The sequence below is a fragment of the Notolabrus celidotus genome, chromosome 19, assembly GCF_009762535.1.
Source record: "Notolabrus celidotus isolate fNotCel1 chromosome 19, fNotCel1.pri, whole genome shotgun sequence".
In the NCBI taxonomy this organism is placed as follows: domain Eukaryota; kingdom Metazoa; phylum Chordata; class Actinopteri; order Labriformes; family Labridae; genus Notolabrus; species Notolabrus celidotus.
Genome location: NC_048290.1, coordinates 25,580,216 through 25,604,450, shown reverse-complemented (window position 1 = coordinate 25,604,450; position 24,235 = coordinate 25,580,216). Strand labels below are relative to the sequence as shown.

Genomic DNA, 24,235 nt, shown 5'->3' with positions numbered 1-24,235 from the left:
TAACATCTACCCCTGTTGGATTTCTTGCTCTAACTTAAATTAGAATATGGATACCACTTCAATGTTTGTGATTCTAACACCCTGCCCTAACAGCATGCCGTGTGAGCATACATCAGAGAAGAAATCAGCAAAATTACATTGAGTGTCCTAACAGGCTGTGTGTGATGTAGCATGTAGCGATGCAATGCAACGTGTCATTTACGACCCAACGCCATGTTTTTACTTTCATTCTATCGCTCAGGTATACGAGGAGAAGTTAATCCATGAAGTTAAAGTACCTGTTTGGTCCCTCTTCATTTCATCACAGAAACCTTAATAAAGTGAGCCCTAAGAGATTGCCAGGGTGCTGGGTGTGTTCAGGAAGAGGATTTTTTTATTGATTTTAGAGCTTGTTAGCTTGTTGAACAAAGTAGAAATAGAGGTGCACTAATAATACCCATATCTGTTGTCACTTAACTTGTGTTCACACCGAGGTCCGTCCTGTTTTTCTGTTTATGAAGTGCAAACTTAAATACTCATCTTGGACATCTCAAATTGATCTCCTGCACACAGCTGATAGCAGTGAGGTTTGTGAACATGATGTAACAGATGCACAACAGGGGTCCATGACTACTGACGTCCATTACAATGTGACACGATTTCTGACACGCACATACTGTTAGGACAAGCTTTAAGCATGGAGCTACAGTCAGGAGGTAGTTAGCCTAACATAGCATAAAGACTGGAATTAAAATTAAACCCAAAGCCTGGCAATGTTTTATGTTCAGAAATTTCCCAGTGAGCATTTGTCAATTGAAAAAAAATATTTTAAAGTCTTATATGATTTAATACATTAAAGCTAGTTAAAAAATAAAGTAAAAGTGAAATTATTTCAGAGTCGGTTGACTGTCTTTAAACCTATGGCTCATTTTCTTTGTTCCAATTCAGATGAAAAAAAAACAAATTGTTGCATCTTTTTTCTTTGGCCATTTTGTGTTCACATGCTAATATTGCAAAGCAGACCAAAGCACAGACCATCAAAGGACTGTCCTTACATCACTGTGTCACAGTCTCATCTTCCCACTGCATAGGTAAACTGATTCTATGCGTACCGGTTGCACATTGTATTCTGTGAAGCCGGTGTTTAAGTTTAAATAGTGACCCTGTAATCTGTAGCTGTTGAAAAATGAAAATTATCCTTGTGGATGCAGCTTATCTTTTTAATATAATCTCAAAATGTACTGATCAGAAGTGTGTTTCATGAAAAACTAAAGGCATTTGTGAGAGATGCATTCAGCTGAAAGTTGCCATTTGACAGAGACACCATTTATACCACCAGCTTGAAGATTTTGAAAATGTGAGAGACACCACACACATGATAATAAATGGACAGATTGAACATTTTTCCCTCTGAACCTTCTTGTTAACATCAAACAGGCGATAAACTGCAGTACCCACAATTTCGTATGAAAAATAAAATACTTTGAAATCATATCTTTGTGTAGATGGGATTTAAACGACTGCTTGAAAATATCCTCACAATAATCATTTTATCAATTTCAGAAAATTATAGGGCAAAGTTGATTTTTCTGATGTGTTGATGTGACCATATTTTAGCCAGTTAGAAAATGTATAAAAGAGATTTTGGATGTTCAGACCTGACTTCCTCCTGTTTCAACAAAATTTCTACATTTAATCCTGGTTGGTGCTCACTGGAATGCTTCCTAATTCCCATCATGTCAGCTTTTTGTACTGGATTAGTCTGTATCTCCCCTTTAACAAACCCTGCTAATTAGTGAGTATTAAACTTTCCACAAATTGAACATCCCTTATAGCTTTCACCATCAGTGTGTACTGTCTTATCAGAAGAAATTCAAATTAATTTATTTTTCCGTTATGCAACATTCATCTCCTCTGGCATCATTTATTGACGTGTGATACACATAATGTATGCACTATCATGAAAGTACAGAAGTGTCACTGTCAGCCTGTTTGTTCATCTCATTACTGTCTTAAGAGCTCAACCTCTCCTGCTGTGACATGTCTATAAAACAACTGTGCAGCATTACAGGAATAGTCCCACAGTTTTATTGTTATACTTTTCTTTTTGTAAGCTAGATAAAGATAATGAAACTGCACTAGTGTTTATGTGTAAGCTTGGAATGGGAGTCAGGGAGGATTTAGCCTAGCTTGGCATAAAGACAGGAAACAGCTAGCCTGTTATTTTACAACTCCTGTGAGGAGCTTCTAAGGAGACAGGCTGAAATTATTACTAATGCATCTATATTGGCCTACAAAAGCAAGCAAGACCATCACAGCATGATTGATGGTTTATATATGGTAATTTTTAATGCAACCACTGCTGCTGGGTATAGATATCAGACAAGGCCATTAACAGCATGCTGCCAAATAGCCTTTAATTACATTTTGCAAAGCACAGATTCACAGGGAGCAATGTGTTTGACTGTTAAAAGACAGAAGGAAGAGATTTTCATCAAAATGCACGACTCACAAATATTCTGTACAACAAAGAGATGAGAGCTTCCTCTTTGTGTACAGCGGGCAACAATATTGACGTATAGTGAAAGTTCCTCACGGGAGCTTTAAACACAGAAATACTCTGCTAATGGCGCTGAGTAGGGATATACGATATAGATTTTTTGGGCCAATACCGATAACCAATTATAACCAGCTCCTGATGGCTGTTACTGATATTACATTTTTGTATTACAAAATGTGGTAGTCTATGCGCCTCTGAGGGTAAGACAGGTTAGGATTAAGCGAGCAAAGATGCATGTACTGCATATCAGATTTCTTTACTTACTTATTCCATCTGACATCACTTTTGTTAATGCACAAAAAAACAAAGAACAGTTGTGACTCTTCTTTTGTATTTTTTCTACTATGAGCCAGGGCACTCTTGTGCATGCATAATGTCTTTTTCATGTTTAAGTCTCTGTGGGCTGTCAAACTAAGCACACTCACTTGACTAACATCAGAAGTATGTCTGTGGTGAAACTTATGTAACTGACATTGTTGATCAGACTGTGAATGTGTGAAGAGATCACATCACACATGGCAGGTAGAGATATGCCTAAAGCAGCGGCAACTCAGGATACTGTTCCAAATATGCCAAGAGCTACTCTTCTACCTTCAGACCATCAATTGCTGTGAATTCAGTGATTTTGTCATTCATTGCTTTAGCTTTGGGTTGTCTCAGGTAAACTTTCTGCAGCTTTCAAATGCATGTTGAATCAGCACCAATGCACTTGCCCTTTTTCTTGTTGCCAAAGCTTACTGCAGCTACTGCTGATTTGTATTATATTCTGTGCAATGAAAACCTTTTAGGTGACTTGAAAAGATTGTCATCTTAAACCTGAGAATTATTTTCCTCCACTTTGAATAATTTTTACAAATGTTTTGCGAATTGCAATGATGTTATTCTCCTCTGAAATAGGAAAAACATCCACACAGGTGACGCCATTTTTACTCTCTGTCAGCTTCATGTGGCTTTGCTCGTTCTTCTGCCACCTACTGTTTTGAATTGTGTGGGCTTGTTAATGATTAAATGAAAGAGACTTTTATGAGTTGTTTTTATCTGTTAAATTGTAACACCAGAACACTAATTAATAATAAAATATCTCATTATAGGCCACTAATTACTAGAGCAGCATTGTCACCTTTAGCATCTTTACCTCCAAGCTGACTGCCTGACATTTTATGCATTGCTAATAAAATCTGTACACAATTAATAACATTATCAATCACAAAACATGCATTCTTATTTAGAGTGGTTTGTGGTAAAAAGGCTATGCTGACCTTCTTGAACTTTTGTCTTAGTCAGACTAAACAAGCTATTTCTCCTTGACTTGATGTTAAGTTAACCAAAAAGCCATACCAACTCCAGCTCAGCACTAGCTGCAGAGACATAAAAGTGGTATCAATGTCCTTATCTAACATAAAGACAGCTAATTAATGCATTTGTCTGAGTTTAATCCTTTCTTCTAGGATTATTATGATTATTATATTCTCTTTTTCTTTAATTGAGCAAGTCATCACTCGATTATGATGCAGATGGGCAGGCGGGGTTTCACTTGCCATTGCAGTAATTAAATAGTCAATCTTGTATCCTGAATGTAGGGAATTTAAATGGTTTTACAAGTGTGTGATTCTTGATAAATGTATTTTGTTAATTTCTTTTAAAGGTGACATATCATGCAAAATCGACTTTTTAATGGTTCTCTACCTGAAATATGTTTCCCTGGCATGTCTACAAACCCCCCGAGAATTAAAAAAAATCCATTCTGCTCCTGTTCTGATTTCTCCACCTTTCTGTAAATGTGTGCTGAAATGAGCCGTTTCAGACTTCCGTGTTTTTGTTACGTCACAACAATATCCGGTCTGTCACGGAGTCAGAGCTCGGAGCTTGTTCAGCCCATAGACTGTATAAAATACAACTCAACCCCTCCTCCGTTTTTCATTCCCTGCACACGTGTGCTAACAAGGAGCTTAGGAGGGAGGCATGCTAGTTGTAGGCTGTCTTAAGAAACACAAAGGTCGGTTTTACTCCCCACGTCTGCAAATTTGAGGATCTAGTGGATGATTTTTATTTAGCATGGAAAAGTGCTAGTGCTAGTTAGCATAGCTACATAGCTACATGTTTGTAGCTGTAGCTGTAGCTGTGTACCAAGACACACGTCTACATACTAACAAATAAAACAACAAGTAACACAGAATCTGTGACCAATCCTTCAGAAAGGTCCTGCTGTCTTTCTGGTAGAGGTCGGTTTTACTCCCCACATCTGCAGATTTGAAGATCTAGTGGATGATTTTTATTTTTCAAGGAAAAGTGCTAGCGCTAATTAGTATAGCCACATAGCTACATGTTCGTAGCTGTGTACCAAGACACACGTCGACATACTGACAAATAAAACAACAGGAAACACAAAATCTGTGACCAATCGTTCAGAAAGGTCCTGCTGCAGGCGCCTCCCCGTCAGGATCAGATTCTGGATCAGATTCAGAGGGTTGAAGTAGCGCGATCTGTTAGCAGCTGTGTATATTCAGCCAACATGTAAAAATTAGATCAACGTGCTGGAGAGCCGAGGGCACATCCACTTCCTGAGGGGGCGTGGTCAGAGGGAAAACAGACCGTTCTGAGGAGGGCTGAAGTAGAGGGCTTTTCAGGCAGACCAAAATCTGATTTCAAAGTGTTTTTTTGAGCATAAACTTTAAAGACATGTTTTGGGGACCTCTTAGACCAATATATATTGATGAAAAAAGCGTGATATGTCACCTTTAAGGCTTGAGGATGCTAGGAATGTTCATATTCTCACAATTTGCAATGTAAATGAAACTGTTCGCATGTGTAAATGTTCCCCAAGGAGAGAGTTGATGACTTCACTAAACATTTACATGATGCAGAAGATGAATTATTGAAAATGAGCTTTGGCTATGATGCCTTGGTGTAACATTGGTTTGACTGGATGTTTATTTTTGTGTTTTTTAATCTTCATTAAGCCTCAATGCATGCAGTAACGTAGACCCAGAAAATCGTCACAAACCCACCTCTTCAATGCTGCTAGACTTAGGTACACATCCAAAATAAGCTTACAAAATTCCTCCTTAAGCCTCATCATAATATTATCCTGTCAGACTGCTCTGACCCTAACTGCAGCATCACTTGATTCTCCCTCTCAGCCTCCTAGCTCACCCTGGCACAGCATAAAATTTCACCGGGCACACGAAAATGTGTTTTGTCACCGTTTCTTTGTGTCCCTGCCCCCATCTCTCAGAAAATGACGACACAGAGGTGGCCCCAGGTAAACCTCCTTTTCCTCATCCATCTACTGAAACATATTTAGCAGCTTAGCTAACCCTAAGTCTGACCTCTCTTAGGAAATCCCAAAGGCTGTCAGAGAAAGAGAAAGATATGAGGGAGATTTAGAATTGTGGATGAAGAAAAGACAGACTTTAGTTTTGGAGTGAAGCGATAGCTGGAAACCAGGAATAGATTGTATCCCTCTCATGTGTTTGAGCATTGTAAGGGCAGCATTTCTGTAATTACTGCCCCCCTGTGAATAATATATAATAAAAAAGGCTCTTGGCTAGTCTGACTATAGCAGCATAAAGACGGAAGAAAAACACGTAATGGAGACCTGGGGGTCTCTTCATTTAATTATACAGCTCGCTAAATGTCTCTCATCCATCTGCATGACCTTGTGCAGTAGTTCTTACTGTTCAGATTGCATGCTGATGTAAGAAACGCTACTGCAACTTTAAACTTGTTTTACATACATCTGAAGCAACAGAGCTCATGTATTGTCCACTAGTACTGTATTTGTACAGAAAATATTTTTATATTTTGAATTTAAGTGCGCTAAATCTGGCGAGCTGAAGAAGATTGAGCCTTGAGGTTATATCTCTGTTTTTTTCTTTCTTGGGAATGGATACTTCTAAATGTAGCATCAGACAATGCAAATATTGGCAGTAAAGTACCCTTTGCTTAACGTTAACAGCATGCAAAGAGCCCTTTCCCTCTGTAAATGTGCAGACAATAAGACACATTTTGAAGATATCTAAATCAGTTTTTTAATTGTTGTTCTCGATCCTTTTAGTTAACTACAGTAGTTCTCTCAAAGCCTTAGCGTTTCTTTTGACTGTGTAGACTAAATCTCTCGTTCTCTAGCATGCATAATTCACATGGTATCTGCCATAACTGTCACCTGTATTCAGAAGCACTAAAAATGTATTTTATTGCACTTTAACAAAAGATCTTGAGGTATATGTCAAGTAATGTCTCATTTCCTTATATAAATTATTTGATTTTAAACAACAGATGAAATCAGAAAAACATTATGAATGTCATCTGTCAGTCTGCACACTTTTCCCTGAACGGCAACAGAAAAAATGAGCTTTCACTTTCAAATCAAATGTCAAAATAATTGCATTTAATAACATTGTGTCAGTCTGCCACTGCACTTCCTGCTCCTCCCCTCCACCACACCACGCTCTGCCCTCCACTGTGCAAATAATACCACTAGTCTGTGTGTGACAGGCTATAATCTTGGCACCAGCAGGGGCTGAAGTTGGCTGGCAGATATTACAGTTCTTTGAACTTCACAGTTGATGGATCGAAGAGCAGTCCTTAGCCTTGAGTCTGTGTGATGCAAGCAGTATAAAGATGTTCTAGGTTCACTACAGCATAGTCATAGATCTGTGGATAAATTCAGGGTTTCTAAAAAGGCAACAATATAGGGTTAATGTCTCTGACTGTTTTCCCCTAAAGAATATGAACATTGTATCACTGAACAATTATTATATCTTAAAGAGCACACTTTTTATCGACTCTTAAAGGAGCCACATTAACCAGAAATCTGAATAAAGTAAGTCTTTGGCTGCAACAGGTGTGATATTCAGAGACATTTTACCCCTGCTAGGTCTTTTCCATGTATACAGTATCTCACTGCCTGCCTCTGCTGCTGATTCAACAGGCTCAGTGAGCCTCTGATGAGCCCTGACTGGTGCCAGCAGTGCTGGACACACCACAAAAACTACAGCCAGTGGTCGGCTACAGAGCCTCAGCAATGGCCCAGCGCCATCGGATTTATGAGTGTCAGCTTAGAGCGTCAAAGTCAATTAGATACACATAGTAAGCAGACAACAATTGCAATAGACGGAACAAAAACAGGCTTATTTGAAGATAAATCTAGCATGATATGTCTGTGAATGCCTGTGTTTGACTGTACAGGTCATAGCTGAGACTTTAAGTGGAGTGCACATATTTGCTCATTATGGTCTGTGTGTGAATACTTGAAGAGAAACTAGACTCTTGAAAGGGACGTGAAAAAAACCTACACATATTTTTTTGCTACTACTGCAGAAATTACTTTAATGTTGTGTTACATTTCACAGTTAATATTAAATTATAATTTCACAAAATGAACCAACACAACATAATTATTGTCCAATCACACTACAGACTGCTGGCCAATGTCTTTCTTTTTCTCTTGTGTCACAGGGGAGCTGAATCAGCCAAGGCAACTTTTCAGCAGGAAAGTTATCATCACTATTTAGATCTTAGTTAGAATGAAAAAGTACAGCCCTGTTGTTCTGATGCTACAGAATTTAAGATTATCTCAGTCAATGCTATCACCTATCAGAGGCAGAATGAGTAATAGGAACCAATCTAAACTAAGACTCCAGCTTTAAGTGTTAGCATCACTGTTAAAGCTACAGTAGAAGGACCCTTGCCGTAGCATTAGGCATTCAAAATATACTGGCTAGTTAGTGGCCCTAAAATTATTGTAAGCTCATTTTGATTATTGCACTAGGGAGAAAAAAGGTTGAGAAGAAAGCACATTACTAATCAGTTTTCTTTTAATAGCTTCTAATCTGATGCTCTTAAATTAGCGTTAGCTAGATGCTGTTATTCATTAAAACAGAAAAGCTGGTGAGTACTCAGATTAGCAAAGACCCTCACTTAAGATGCCAACTTTAGCAGAAAGCTTGTTGTAGCATTAGGCATTTCTATTCCCGTTTTACAGGTTAATAGCATCATAGCCTTAACAAAAAGGGGCGTAGCAATAGAATAGAATGGGGTTAAGTTAACTAATGAAAGCAGCACTCAAAGGTGTTTTGAGGAAAACTTATAATATTAGCATTAGGAGCATGTGTCAGTCAGAGCCATAGACTGTATAAAATATGGACGTAGTATCCGTGATGTCACCCATCTGTTTCTGAAGCGCTGTTTTGAGGCCAATCGGCGGCAGCCATATTGCTGCTGTCAAGCGAGTGTGACGTAAAGAGGCGGGCTTTGAGCCTCCTAGCCAACAGCTACAGTGTTCCCGCCTGTCAATCAAGTCAGCTGTGCCTCTCATTGGAAGACTTGTAATCTCAATATCTTCGAAATTGCAGCGTTAGAAAATAATTCACCCCCCCGTACAGTGTGTGCTAATTGAGTAATGAGCTATCCAGACTACACTTGTCTTTTGTACCAGGCTGTAAACATGTTTATTTCTGCTGTAAAGATCGGCTTCTTTGAATTGGTGTGTATGTGGTTTCCAGTACTTCTGGAGCCAGCCTCAAGCAGATCCTTGATGAACTGCAGATTTTAACACTTCCGCATTGGACTCATATTTTTAGACCGGAGCTTGCTGCTTGGTCAAAGCCCTCATTTGTTGAATGTTAACACTAGTTAACTGGAACAGACACTTGGTTACGACTGTCACTTTGATGTTAAGCTAACTCATTCGAGGGTCGAATGTTTGCCAAAAGTTCTTTACAATGCTGATGTTAAAATGGTGTTGTAAAAAGCTTGTGTTCATATTTATTAGACTATGTATTCTTACATCTTTACTTCACTCACATTCACTCTAGCTCTCTCACATAAGCGCACACACTCACAAATCTCAGGCAACTTCACTCCAGCAACAAACCGTTCTGTTTCTGCTCAGTGCTGCATAAATACAGCAGACAAGAGTTGAGACATTACTCGACAGCATCTCCAGTCCCTGGGCCCTGCGGAAATAAACTGCTGCTTATGACGGAATATCAGTCTGCTGAGAGAGAGATATTTATGCAAACTCTCTGCACTATTTGTTCTGTTATATTGGATAATAAAATGAACAATAATGGAAGCAACAAACAAACCAAATCTCAGCATGTTTACCCTTAGCGGTGCAGAATCTCTGCATCATTGTAGTGTACCTACTTCAGGTGTGTCTATTTTATTCGGTTGTAACTCCATACTGGATAATAGCTGTGTAACAGAAGCTACTGCCTGCCTGCCACTGGTTCACTCCTAGTTTATAAGTTCAATGTCAGTCAAGTCTGCTCCTGAGAAATTGCAGTGACAGTGGAAGCGGTTTGTTGTGACACTCTTAGCCCCGTCAGAACCTCCTAGTGGGAAATACTGCTCAACCATGTTAGCCATGCAAGCAGATAACACCATGCTGAGTATGGCCTTATGACAGATTAATATATTACTGCAAAACACACTCGCACACACACACATATATACAAGTCTTCCCTCTGGCTACTTGCTCTGTTCAGGGTAATACACTGACCTCAAATAAATTGAATTCCTTTTCCTCTTCCTGAATTAGATAAGACACCATTAAATTACATTTGCTCCTTGACACTTGACAATGAGATCATTCTGGTTTTAGACTTTTTTTCTTACTTGGTTTTCTCTTCCCCAGCAACAGTAGTGCATACAAATTCAAACAGTTATGGATTGCGTTAGTGCAGTACACAGTACATAGTGTAGTTCTAGTTTTCCAACTGCTTAAAGTACTATATGTTAAAATTCACCAATTCACATGCACATACACATGTTTAGGCTGGGGATAGGGGACTGGATAGCATCATTGGTTTTGGGTGAATAGGTGTCAACGTAAACCAAAAACTCCTTCTGCCAACAAATCATACCTACTACTGCATAAGTCTTAGCCTTAATATAATCAAAACTCATGAGTTATAACGCCATCCCCGTACATTTGTCCCAAATGAAGAAGTCAAGTGGGGTTGAACAAGGTACTAATCTATAGTAAGTGTATCAACTACAGGAGATGCCAGTCAGCACACCCCTTTATTTAGAAACTAGGCTAGGCTGCAGGCTAAGGAACACTACATAAAAATGTACTTTTCTGACAGCAAAGTAAAGCGCAGAGTTTTCTCTACATGGCATATAAGTACTCCGACATTGGTGTTTAGGTCAGACATTCTTGAAGTTAGCAAAATTACATAGTACAACTGGAGCGGTGCATAGCATAGCTCCCAATACTCTGGTTCCTCAGAAAAGAAACAATGCTGACTGGCAACTCCTGTGGGTAATACCCTTAATGTTAACAACTACCTCATACAACCCTACTCCAAAGAAAACAAACTACTACTCTAGTACGGGCCCTACAAAAGTTTGGCTGGCGTTTGGAGCAAGCCCAAAGAGGACACTTCACGAACTACAGCTTTTGACCCTTCTGCATTGGCTTCATTTTTCAACTATGGAAGTTGCTGCTTTTATTACAAAAAAATAACAAAACTATATATATCACTAGTTGCATGATTCAGTACCTTTGTAACTTTTGGTAAGAATTAGAGATTTACACAATTAATCGATTATCGATTAATTGATTAGAGGTGTTGCGCGCAGCGGAGAGGCTCAGCTGGCGGCTGCGCGTCAGGTCTCCAAGTGCGCTTTTTAAAGAGGATCAATGCGCAAATGCTGCCAACAATAACACGGACACAAAGGTTGACTACTTTGAACAGGACAATTCCATTCCTTTGGATTCAAAGCCAACAGACTGTTGAGAATTGCTAGTACGCTATGTTTACAGAGCAGCAACATCAGAGCTGTCAGAGCTTTCCTGCAGCTGGACTGATTATGACCCGGTTGTTCTCCCGGCTGACACCTGATCGAATACACACGTTTATTTTTCTCAATAAGAAGGAGTAGACAGAAAACTGGACTCTGTGAGTCTGAAGTACTTTTCTGTTATTATTATGAGCCTTCACATTATAAGACTATGTCCGCGGAGAATATTTGTATGAGCCTGATCGTTGATAATCAGTGTTAAACATGTTGTACCTATATTCAGTACCTTCAGTTATATGCATTTTGTTGCTGTAGAAAATATAATTTAAGGGGAAAAAAAACGTATTTGGCCTTCTTTTTGACATAAGAATAACAATGTATTTTTTATTGATTAATTGATAATTGATCGTTAACATTTCCAAAAATCAATCACGGAAAATACTTCAAATGTACATCCCTAGTAAAAATATGTCTGCTTGATTTTTGTATGTGACAAGGCTGTTGCAGCTGTAGGTTTAATTTAAATGTTTGATTTGGCCATGCAGCATTTATCTCAGACCAAGTAGTCTACATACACACAGGCACAATTGTACTTTTACAGCAATTTCACAGTTTGTCTGTAAACATCACTGCATCCTTTGCATTCAAAGCACACATTTTGTTTAATCCAAATCAACCTCCGTCTGCAGGAAGTCTCTGTACACTTTGCAGGTAATGTTGGCTTTCATATTCTATCGTGTTTGCTTTTGAGCGTGCAAACTGCCTGCTGTTTACAGTTTTCATGCATGGTCACCCCCCCTGTGTTAATGTCAGCGAGCCTGTCAAACAAAGTTTTATTGCAAACAGGAAGAATACACCTACATTAATCAAGACAAGATGTGTGTCTTTAGACCTTTATGTGACATTACAGCACTTAAAGGCAGGCTGTAACTTTTAATTTTCAATTACAATTTCTTATCATCTACAGTCCTTGATGGATATTTCAATAGTTCAGCGACAGCCCACACAGAAAGCTTTTTCATGGAACAAAAAACTCTTTCCTTTTGTTTTTCTTTTAAATGAACAATAAAGATTCTGTTCGAGGAGATATGGCTGACAGAGAGTTAGGTTGTGTTTGCAGGCTGTGTGAGAGTCTAAGTCAAGGACACGTAACCTGATCAGCCATAATGTCCTCATTCTAGATAATGGATATTTCATGTGATATTTAATCTAAATGTGTGCATTAAAAAGCCCCCTACAATACCTGAGGGGATAAGCACCTACACTTTGCAGACACACACACACACACGCAAAAGCACACAAGCTTTGGCCAGATGCCAGGGTAAATGTACTGAAACAAGAGGTGGTGTTGTGAAGGTCAAGTCATATTATAGCGCCATAACCTGGTTAGCTCAGTGCTCACCGCTACATAACCCCGACTGTTGCTGCTGTTCATGCTAACATCTGGCTAAACAGAAGGTTGGTTTGCAGCAGAATTAGCAGAGGAGTGTTTTGTCTCTACTGAAACAAGACCTAATAATTCAAAGCCTTCTGTGTGTTTATTTGTACGAGAAAATGACTGTTTTGCAGTCCACTGTAGGCTATATTGGCTTACAGCTGCCTGTGTTTTTGAGTCTTTTTGTCTTTGCTTTTCCTTTACTAAAAGCTTTCTGTAAAGCCAGCTGTGCACCTGCTCTGCTCTGCTGCTCTCCTCCAGCTTTTTATATCCATATCAAAATTCCCGGCACACTGCCAGTCATGTCATTCACTTTTTTGTCATCTTTCCCTCACTTTGGCTTTTCTCCACCTGCTCCCTTGCTGTCTCTTTCCCTGTAGCCTTTCTGTTTCTGTTTAGCCCCTCTTTTCATTAACTTTTGCCTTCTCTGTCTGTTTTCCACTGGTGTACACATGCAGCCTAAGGGAGCACGTGCAGGCCTCTCTGTCTTTTTGAACATGGTTTTGAACAGCAGATCCACCCACAAGCAAAGACAGCAGCTCCAACACGCAGACTGCTGAACGCCACTTTGCATATTCAGAAGTGTATGTGGTGTTTACAAGAAGTCACAGAACTGAGAAGAGTCAAAGGACACAGACATTACTGTGTACATAAGGCTGATGAGATCCTCACACAGCTGTGACATATTGCAAAATGCACTTTAGGGAATGATACAGGCAGATTATGTGACTCCCTTGAACACTTCACATTCTTGGAAAGCACTCCGGCACTTTTTCCGCATCACAAACCTGGACCAGAACCAGGCAGTGGGATTTTCTTGCTGACCTGCTCTCTTTCAGTTTCCAAAGTCAATGAAGTATTCTACTGAAACCAGATTTTACAGAACATGAAGTCGAGTGCATGATTTTAATGTTCCAAAGACCTGGTTCAAGCAGGTCCACGGCAAAAGGCATGTTACTGACATTTGGTTACTCATTTCACACAACACACTTTTTTTATCCCTCCAAATACAATGCCCTATGAGAAAATACCAAAGTTGCACAGGCAAGAAAAAGAACTGTGATCAGAAAAATGCCACTTCTCTGAGTTTTGTTCCTTGCACCCACATGTAAGTAGAACCATAAATGTCAAACTTAACACTCCTCTGGCCTTATCTCCTCTATGAGCTGCCCACTCAAACATAAAAAAACATGTTGTTTGTTTAAATGGCTAAAATGGATGTTAGTTTTTATGCATCAAGGCTTCTTGTTGCCATGAAAACTACAACTCCTTTCCATCATAAGAAAAGGCACAATCCATGTGCAGGTAGTTAAAGTGTGCAACCTAAAATCTTTGTTTTAATTATACAAACTTTGCTCAAGAAGCTGCTGTTGGTTTCATTTGACCATAACCATGATCCCTCCCTGAACTTATCTTTCAATACCAGGGTATTGTATTAGTAGCTCTTGTCATATAATGTGCATTATTGCATTTTATTTTATGTGCAATATTACTTTTAAATTGTTTGCGCAATATTCCTTTCACAACACTATCATAATATATATCACATTTCTTCATGGAGCTTGCATCAATGAAGCACAGGTGTAGGTCAATGTAGCAAAACTTACCTCTAAATATCAAAGCCAATACTACTGTCAATAATATCATTACTATAATCAAACTTAAGCTTGAATTCTTTCAGGCACGGTTTCTTTTATCTAACCCTCATCCATGCCATACTTTCTACATTTTTTATCTTATCTTTCTTATCTTTTGAAACCAAACTTACAAAAACTTTGTCAAAAGCAGAGATAAGAGTGGAATACAGTTGTATAAGATATTTGTTTAGTGAATTAAAACACATTTTAAAGGAAGTCATGATGTCTTGATGTTGAAGGGGGCAAGAATAAATTTGAATCTGATTTTTTTGGGTTTCTTAGTCAGTAAATTGGTTTCAGAGCTTATCAAAGATTTACTTAAAGCTCCTATGAGGAGTTTTTGGTTTCAAATGAAACTGATATTAATACTGATTTCCCTCTATGTCCTGTAAAGGAAACAAGACTACCAGTGGTAAAGGAAACTATTTCCATATAATAAGTTTTAATTCCTTTAACTACTGCCACAGGTTAAGTGTCAGATGAGGAGGCTAACAAGACAGACTGATTCAAAGCAGCCAGAGATATTTTTCATTCTCAGGAAAGTACTGAAGCGCCGATTAGCTAAGCGGTTGAATTGCTTGCCCCATGTTCCTAAACTATAGTCCAAGAAGCAGGTCTGATCCCATTAAAAGGTCCTTTACGGCACGTAATTCTTCTACTCTCCTCCCAGTTTCCAACTTTGTCCAATGTCCTATCTCTTAAAAAAAGCGTTAATAATGTATAAAAAACATGTCTGACACAGCGCAGGTTAAATAAATAGAAATGGGTTACAACTTTCACCACAGAGGGCGCCAAATCAACAAAAACAAGAGCTTTCAATGTTCTTCCCAGTGTTCAAAGCGCCAGTTGGTTGATGCTGTGTTTACATCAGTTTATTGAGACTCCCGGTGTAAAATTCTGCACTGAAGATCATGTCACTCTCTATTTTTATCTTTATCTATTCATCTGCTTGATATTTGGTTAGATAACTTTGAAGTTTGAGAACCATCCATCATCATGCTTTAAGAGTTTTTAGTCCAGCTTTCATCACAGAATATTTCATCTGTCAAGACACACGTGCAATGAACATGTCACACAAACAGAATCAATATTTACTTCACTTCCTATTACTGCTTATTGATCCATCACTGGAGGCTAAAAAGTCATATGCATTTAAGTATCCAGTAAATATTTGCCAGTGTGTACGGCATATCCAGAGGTCTATGGGTCCATGAAGGAGAAAAAGCTGACATGTATGATTAAAACTCGTTAACGGGAGAAGAGGTGTGTTGGATGGTAGAAAAGATGTCAAGCGACACATCATGAGGAGAGTGGTAAGTGGGAGTAGACGGGAATAAAAAGGTAGCAGGCAAGAGAGAAAGAAGAGGAGGAGGAAAAGAAGAAGAGTCAGCAGAGGGCACCTTTAAGAGCATGAGAGGATGGATCCAGGTCCTCAACATAATGTACAGACGATTAAAGGAAATGTGCATTAAAAGCTCAGTGCTGATGATAGCTTAGCTGTTAGCCTTAATGGTCAGTGCTCCAGAGACAGCATGTGTAAAAGTACAAACGGGTCTTCAGTTACTATGGCAACGGGGCTATTACAGACTGACATTTTGCCGTCGCCTTTTCTGTTTCTTGAGTGGGTGGTTTAAGCTTAAAAGTTCTGGCTTTATTGCACTTGAACCAACTTTTCCCTGCTCGAAAAACTGCATGATATTCTCTGAGCTAGTTATAATGCAGAGAAGCTAAACTGTATGAAAAAAAGACATTGACTGACATATAAATATGAATATGCCTTTTCATAGAGTACAGCATGACCTTGCCAAGCTTATAAAATTAAATATGTTTCATCACTGTCCAATATGTTGATGTTTGCGTCTCTTTTAGTCTGTAATTTGACATCATAAAGGTCTGTTCTTTTAATCTTCGTGCAAGCATTGGAGCATAAAGTTTGTAATGAGAAAGCCCCTCAGCTTCTTTGAAGTGTACTGTACATACTATAAGTTATTCTTAAAGGCGTGATGTGAATGTAAAAGCTACTCTGAGCAGTGTGCTGTCTGCCTTTATAAACGGTGTGTAATATATGCAGCATGCTGCAGGCCATACAGACAGACAGGACAGCTTTGCAACGCTTAAAGAAAACTTGTATGTTTTTCTCATTTTTAATGCTCGGCAGTCATTCTCCACCTATTTTAGCTTTGACTCATTTCAATTAACTTGATGCTGTGATCTGGAATCAGAGCAACAGTAGGGCTCAGTAGAAAAAGTAAAAGACGTGGTCAAGAAAATCCCAAGTTGTACCATGTTGGCTCTTTTATTTTGAAGTCCATGTGTAGGTAGATGCTAAAATTGTTGCCTAAACAGTCCTTTGACAGCACCTATTTCTCTTTGTATTGCTACCACCAAACTGAAACTTGACTTTGCCTACTTAAATGAACTGTGAGTACTTTTTCACTGTTCTCCATGTAACGCTGATACCTTTATTGTTATGCACAAAACTACTACAAACTTTTAAGGTTTTGGGGGTTAGTGCAAAGTGCCAAAAGTTTCATACCAACTCTATCCAAACTTTTTCCTGCCAGCCCCCCTTTATAATTTCTGCAAGATGGTGGATTTAGTCAGTGTCAAAACAGAGTAGGAAATATTATGGAGAATTCATCCAGAGCGAGCGGGCAGGGGGTGATGACATTTGTGTCATGAGACCAGTGCAAACTTGGAAGAACAACACACAAGTTAAAGCTCCTGTGAGAAGCTTCTGGTTTGTGTTGCCCCCTGTGAACATATCAGTAGCTTTTATCTCTTCTCCTGCTTTCTACAAGGAGTGAAATGTATTACTCATCAAGAATCTTTGCTGTGGAAAGTGTGAAAAAAAAGGGGCAAGCAGTCTGTCACTTCGTCTGACACCTAACCCGCAACAGCAGTTTTAGATAGGAAAAATAACTGCAAAGAAATAGCCAGTCCTTACGCTGAGAACTGCGTTTGCTTTTGTAGGTCATGAAAATGCATCAATATCAATTTCAGTCTATTTCATGACCAACTAAAAACTCTGCTCAGCTTTAAAGAAGGACAATTTGTTTCAAGACAACATGTCTGTACATCCACCCATTTACACAAAGCCTTGATTTAAGCGAATAAGCTGTCATCATAGTGTAAGTCCATGCTGCTTCGTTCGCCATCATGTTGTAAACATTACACTGTGGCTTGTGCAGCATGCTTTTGATGCCATATGTCCTGCCTCCACAGACTCTTCTCCCACCACTGCCCACCACCCCACTCATCCACCTGATGAGACTTCATAAGAACAACTCTGGAAGATTTGGGGGGCAAAGCATGTGTGAAAGAGGTTTTTGTTAACTACAAAAAGCAGTTACAGTAATTTGTAAAGTCTGTCACCTCTGCCATCGGGTTGGATTATGACAAAGTAGTTTAAATCACGCAACCAGAGAGAGCCATGTTCACTTTTTCCTGGCTCAATTTCAGTTACTTTTACATGAACCAATCACAAGTACTCAGAAGTTTATTCTCTCTAAAGGATAATATACAGACAAGTACAGGATAGGATCAGCACAGAGATAAAATGACTAAGGAGGCAGCCAAAAAATCGACTCAGAAATGAAAGTCCCTCGCTGTTTTTCTAACAAGAATCGTGTTTTGTCTGATGAGTTCACCTCTATCATTACAAAGTGGTTAATTTTAGATGGCTGGAAAAACAGGAGGTTGTTTACAGCCTGTATGATCCCTGAAGGCTAATTTTCCTTGGCCTATTTCTGATGTGTCTAGTGATATTGTGTTACTCAGCAATTAAAATGCTGAGTAAGATGTTTTGACTGAGGGGAAGGACGGCTTAAACGACAGAAATTAGTCTAGATCAGAAACAAAATCCAGGTAATTTTACTCCACTGCTTACTGTATTAATTTACACAGCTTTGGCACTGTTTAATGATGAATGCATGAAAGTTAAATGACGAGTGAAGCTGCTGTAGAAATGGCAAAACAAAAGAAGGACACGCAGAGAAACAACAGCTGTTCCTGTGCTGCTGTGCCTCCTCACCCTCTTCCTGTTTCTCCCGCCCTCTCCTCCCCTCTACTCTTCAGAATGAGCTGCAGATTTTTACAATCACTCATTGGGATGAGGGCAGCTGACCAGTGGTTCATGCGTGTGTATGTGCACGTTTGTGTGTTCGCATGTGTGCGACTGATACTGGTGTCTGCGAGGGGACCCATCTGTGCGTGAGCGTGATGTGTGAGCATGTCAGGGTGTAGCTGCGAGGGGAGAGAGCACAGAGAGATCACCATGCCGAGAGGGGGAGGTGGGGGTGGGGGTGGGGTGGGGGGTTTGTGGTGGAGGAAGAACGGGTGGTGACTGTTTAACATGATCATTGAGCAGCCATATTCCCTTCCCCCCTAGTCTCCATCCTTCCACTCCATACACTTCTCCTCTTTATCTCCACCACAGCGGATCTATCATGATTCTCCCTCCCAACAGAGCATTTTAAAGGTAATTAAACTGAAATGTGAGTACACTTTAAATGCCCAGAACCCCCCCCACCCCCCCAAAGTGCTGCCTCTGTAATTGCATTCACTCTTGACTATTCTGCCAGTGTTTAAACCTTCGCCTCCTCCCCCTCTTCTTCTCCCTCTCTCTCCCTGTTTCATATGCGTTCTTCTCTCCACACCTTTCTTCTTCATCTTTTTTTCCATCACCCATCTGTCTTTGAAATTTGCTTCTCCATCTCCATCCCACTCATCTGCTTGTCCTTCAACTCCCTCACTCTCCTGCTCGTCTCTCTCTCTCTCTCTCTCTCTCGCTCTCTCTCTCTCTCTCTCTCTCTCTCTCTCTCTCTCTCTCTGTCTCTTCTGCAGAAGCAGCAAGAAGGCAAGAAACACACAGTCACTCATAGTCACGCTCTTAGGGGGGACTTCAGTGTGTGTGTGTGTGTGTGTGTGTGTTTGTGTGTGTGCGTGTGTGCGCGCAGGCTAGAGTATGAATGATCTCCCAGGGGGCCAAGGTTGTTCAGAGGGTCAACATGGAAGTCACCATGGGAACATAAGCCCCGCCTTGTCTTTCATTGTTGTCAGCCCTCTTAGAACACAGTATATATTGGTGTTTGTATGTGTGTGAATTCTTATGCTACCTTGAGGTCACACCTTGCTTAACTAGTTGATACAACGTGGAGTGTGCAAAGCCAGCACTACAGTGTCAGAACTGAGGCACCATGAATGAAAAATGAACCACTCACAGCATTTATTGAAGCTCACTGAGTAAGCATGTACAGCACAGAACTCCAGGGTATTAATCTGAGATAGTTAGCAATCTTTAGCCGTCTCTGCCCCTGGGAAATTAGAAGAAAACCCAACATTAAGCATCCTAGTAAAGAGTTACTGTCAACACAAGCTGAAAGAGTATCCGTCTAACTCTACAAGCTGGATAAACCACAATCCCCTAGAAGATATTTGGTGTTTTAATGATGTTGGTGAATTGTGGTGCCACATTTTAGTACATCCAGTGACTCTTTGTGCCTTGTATGGAGGCACTAACACATTTTTTCCTCCATTTGTTTGTGGCCAGAAAAGACCCATCCAGGGGAAGCAGATGGCTGAGTCTATATCTGCCTGTTGAATAGTAGATCTAGCGAGCAAACATCACAATGTGAATAATGTAACAGAGTATGATCTAAACTCTTTAAGGAAGTGCTTTTTGATAAATTTGGCGCTTGCAAAAAAAAAAACCCCCTGAATAGATCAAATTGAATCCTTATTTCAAACTTTTTACTGCAGCAGCCTTTATCACGGATAATCTTGGGTAAGCAAAATAATGTCTGCTTTTAAATGAGCACAGTAAATGAGCAGTGTAGCAACACTGTTCCTCCTTTGGTAGTTGGACTGAAGCAGCTCAATGAGTTGGAGACTGTAACAGGTGGGGATGTTGCACAACATTGTGATTGTGGTTATTTTGGCATCCTGGCTGTAGGACTTCATTGAAGAGTCATCCCTCCACTATAACACTTGAACACCTTGTTTACAGAGTAAGTAGTAAGTAGTAGTAAGTAGTTCTTCTCTACGTTTAAAAACACAGGTTTAACAGATCCCTTCTTTGGACCAATTATTCGAGGTCACATGTATTATCTTTCATCCAGCCAATTCTATAGGAAGTGAAATATAAATCCTCTACTAGAATCATGGGTTTACATTTGAGCTGATAAGCTGTTACTTCATCCACTACCATGTTTCCAAACCACCCAGTGGGTGGTGGGTTACATCAGTGTAGGATCTTTTTTTTATTTTTTGGTTTCATTCTAACCACCATCAATAGGAGTGCTTTCATTTTGCACAGCCTTAATGCATTTCCACCCTTCCTAAAAATATCTGAAGCGAAAACAGTTTGGGATGTGACCATGGCGAACAGTTGGTGACAGTAGCTTGAGCTCAAAAGCCATGCTGTTTTTGTCAGCATGTGGCAAACCGGCCAGCCAGCGAGCCTGTCATACGAAGCACTGAACCTCTCCCCCTCGCTTTCAACCTCTCTTTTTTGTCCATCTCTGTGATTGTTTGTGTACACTCATACTGTAATTAGAGCTCCTATAGGAACACACTCTGCTACGTGTAAGGTACTTCATACTGTATGTTGGGTATATGGGCTTTGATGAATTATAAATGTTGTGGGTGAAATAAGGAGAAGAAAAACAGATTTATCCAATGCTCTAAGAAAAGTCTGGCTCTGTCCATGGTGCTGAAAGAAAACCCCCACTTTCATGACTCAACAAGCAGATGGATCCCATCAGTTGTGCTTCTATTTACAAAATACAAAACATGAATAAGTCAATGGATACAGAGGCTTTTGTATGAAAAAGTAAAGGACCTTACCTTCAGAGATAAGAGGGATTCACAGGGTCACATCTAGGGTAGCGGTGGCTCCTTGGAGCTCAGGTCTTGACCTGTGCTGGTTGCAGTTTCAACCTCAGTCACTGAATAATGAGAGTGATTATGATTAAAAAACCCAGTGTTAGAGTACTCAGCAAGCACTGAAGTAAACCCTATCAAAAGAGAGTTGGTGCCTGATCCACTTTATCTACTAATTGAAAAAAAAGCAAAAGCAGCAATACAATACGCCTGCTTTTATTGTCTCAATGTTTGCTTTTAGACTACTTTTCCGGACACAACCCGTTCCATCCGTGTGCAAAACATCCCAGACTCGCAGAAAGACATCTGAAAACACTCCAAAGAGGACAAAAATTAGCCAGGCTTCAATAACGAGTGAAATAATATCTCTAGAGAGATGTGTTTGGAGCAGGCAGTTCCATCCAGCGCTTGTCTGGAGTTGTTTGAACAGTAGAGAGACTGGTGTACCAACGCCGTCCGCAAAATACAACACTCCTACGCAAACACCATCATCATCATCAGCCTCGGCAGCGCGCGTGCTGGAGGAGGAGACGGGATGATGAGAGAAAATCTCGACATCTCCATTTCAACAATCAGTTTTTTCTCTCCTGGCGTCCAAGGAGGTCGAGGTCAGGTGTTTGTTGTAGAGAAGCTCCGGAAAACCGATGCGGAGCTTTTATTGTCCCCTCTGCACGCTTCCGTTTTCTTTTCTTTTATCAATCTGTTTATTTATCTTGTCTCCTCCTCTAGTATTCTCTGTTTGCATCCCATGCTTGGCGAACAGGCTTCAAAGTGTCTGTAATCCATGAGAATACATCTACTGTAAATGTAATGCACGGTAGTTTGGTTTCCGTGTATTTTGCTGATTCCTGCAGAGCGACATCCGACGGGAGAGAGAGAGGGGGGGGGAGAGAGAGAGAGAGGGAGAGAGAGAGGGAGAGAAAAAAAATCTGCTTTAAATGCAGAGGTGGCTTTTAGCGCCCTGCAGAGCCAGCGAGTAAACGCAGCCTGGAGTGTGCAGCCGGAGAGATGGCGCTTTAGTCACAGGCTCAGATTGGCTGTGCGTACTGGAGAGACCAGACAAGAGAGGAGGGAGGGAGGGAGGGAGGGAGAGGAGGTAGGGGGTTGTAAAAAAAAAAGAGACTATATGCTGGTTGAAGTCCTCTGTTGACTTCTTAGCAGAGATCTGTGAGCTGAGATGCTAGGATGCTGAGTTTTTTCAATGGGGGGGGATTGTGGGTAAAATGTGAAAAAAAGAGAGCTTCAAGACGTCAAATCAAACGTAACTTTATATATTACTGTCTTGTTTGCTTTCACACAAAATCTACACTTTCAACTTTCCCAGTGAGCACTAACCAGAAATTAAATGTTAATGTTTGGTTAAATAATTATAAAATGAAGATTTGGCCCCAATATGGTTAAAACATCATGTCAGAGTTCTCAATGTCTGTTTTATAGTTTTGACCATCTGTCCATTACTACAATTGGCAAATTGAAAGGGGGACAAAAACGATGATTGTAGCAGGTTTCCCTGCTTTGATTTTTGTAGTTGAAGGAAATCTGGTCTTTGCAAATATCTTATTTTTTTATATAGAAACCATGATGGGCTGTATGATTTTAAGGTGTAGAGACAACTTAAAGGGTTCAGTTTCAAACATTTCTTACAAAAGGAGAAAAAGTGTGCAGGCACTTATGACAAGGTCAGACTACACAATCTTTTTGTCTGTTATGAAGGTCAAACACTGTGTCAGCTTAGGTGATCACAGAGCCTTAAATGTGTGCCATGACTTGTCTGACTGACTGACATTCTAAACAGTGGTACCCAATTTATCAGTACAGCTGATGTTATATAACAGCTGACGTGATGACTTTGCAAGGAAGAGGAGCTGGGCTAGATGACACATGGCAAGAGGACAGAAAACAAACCCAACTAGACGTTATATTGGTCCATCCAAACCTTATAATAAATGTTCTGATGAATGATATGCTAGTTTTATACTAATGCTAACAGCAGTTACTTACAGTACTTACTGGGTAGCTCAAGTACATCCGTTATTGATTGCCAGTAATTCTGTCTGTCATGGTAGCCCATTGTCAACAAATCATAAAGGCAGGGATGTTGGTGCCAGTGCTCGACAAACTTTTCCTCTATCTCATAGCTCCATCTTGCAGCACCAATGTCATCAATATTTTTCTGCTTTGCCCTTTTGTGTCTTTGCACATGTGACTTTAGTGCATTCTGAGGGCTCTGTGCTCTCATTGGTCAACATCACTGATGTGATGGGACACATCTTAGAAGGCAGAATGAAAAGTTGGCATTATACTGTGAAGCTTTGAGTACAGCTATGTCCCAATTGAGGGGATGTATCCTGGGATACATTTTTTTCATGACCAATTATGCCACAGCAGTGCATCAAAGGTTGATACATTTCAAAGGATACCTCAAATGTGGGTTCTTCTTTAGCTGGGTCTATCTGTTGATCCACTGGACACCACTTCAAACAATATGGCTGACTCTTGAGGGGCTTGAAGAATACATTTTAAATATTTGGATGCTATACAAAATAAAAAGGTCCTTGAAATGTAAAATGATCTTAAAATTACATGGAATTCATTACGTTAGCAAGTTAGACAGCTGGCTACCTGTTGCCAAATGACAAGGGCTGCACTATGTGTCCCACCAGTAAGGGCCAGAAAAGCTGGTGACACAAACAAGACATCCTCTGCAGACTAGGTTAAATTAATTTCACTTGTCTTTGGACAACAAAAGCTACAAAACATGCATACTTAGTAGCCTCTGTCCTTGGAAGGATGCTGCCCCTGAATGAAGCTTACAGGAGACCCCTGGATGCTGACATAGTTGATTGATGTCTGATGGGAAGATGATTAATAGAGGACTTGATTGCAGACAGTGGAGAGGGGCAGATTTACATGCAACTGGTGCGTGTTCAAATCCAACCCACGCATTTCATTTTTCAACTGTGGGCTACTGCTCAGTAATACAGGCAC

The 24,235-nt window shown here is 40.0% G+C and overlaps 1 protein-coding gene across 1 annotated transcript in view; it reads right to left on the bottom strand.

Moving 5' to 3' along the window:
- fam163ba (family with sequence similarity 163 member B, genome duplicate a) overlaps positions 1–22,236 on the bottom strand; it is a 40,327-nt gene extending 18,091 nt beyond the window's left edge. Inside the window, exon 1 of the mRNA XM_034709125.1 lies at positions 21,212–22,236. The gene's annotated coding sequence lies outside the window, so the exon portion shown is untranslated. The remainder of the gene's footprint in view (positions 1–21,211) is intronic.
- Positions 22,237–24,235: the final 1,999 nt, after the last annotated feature.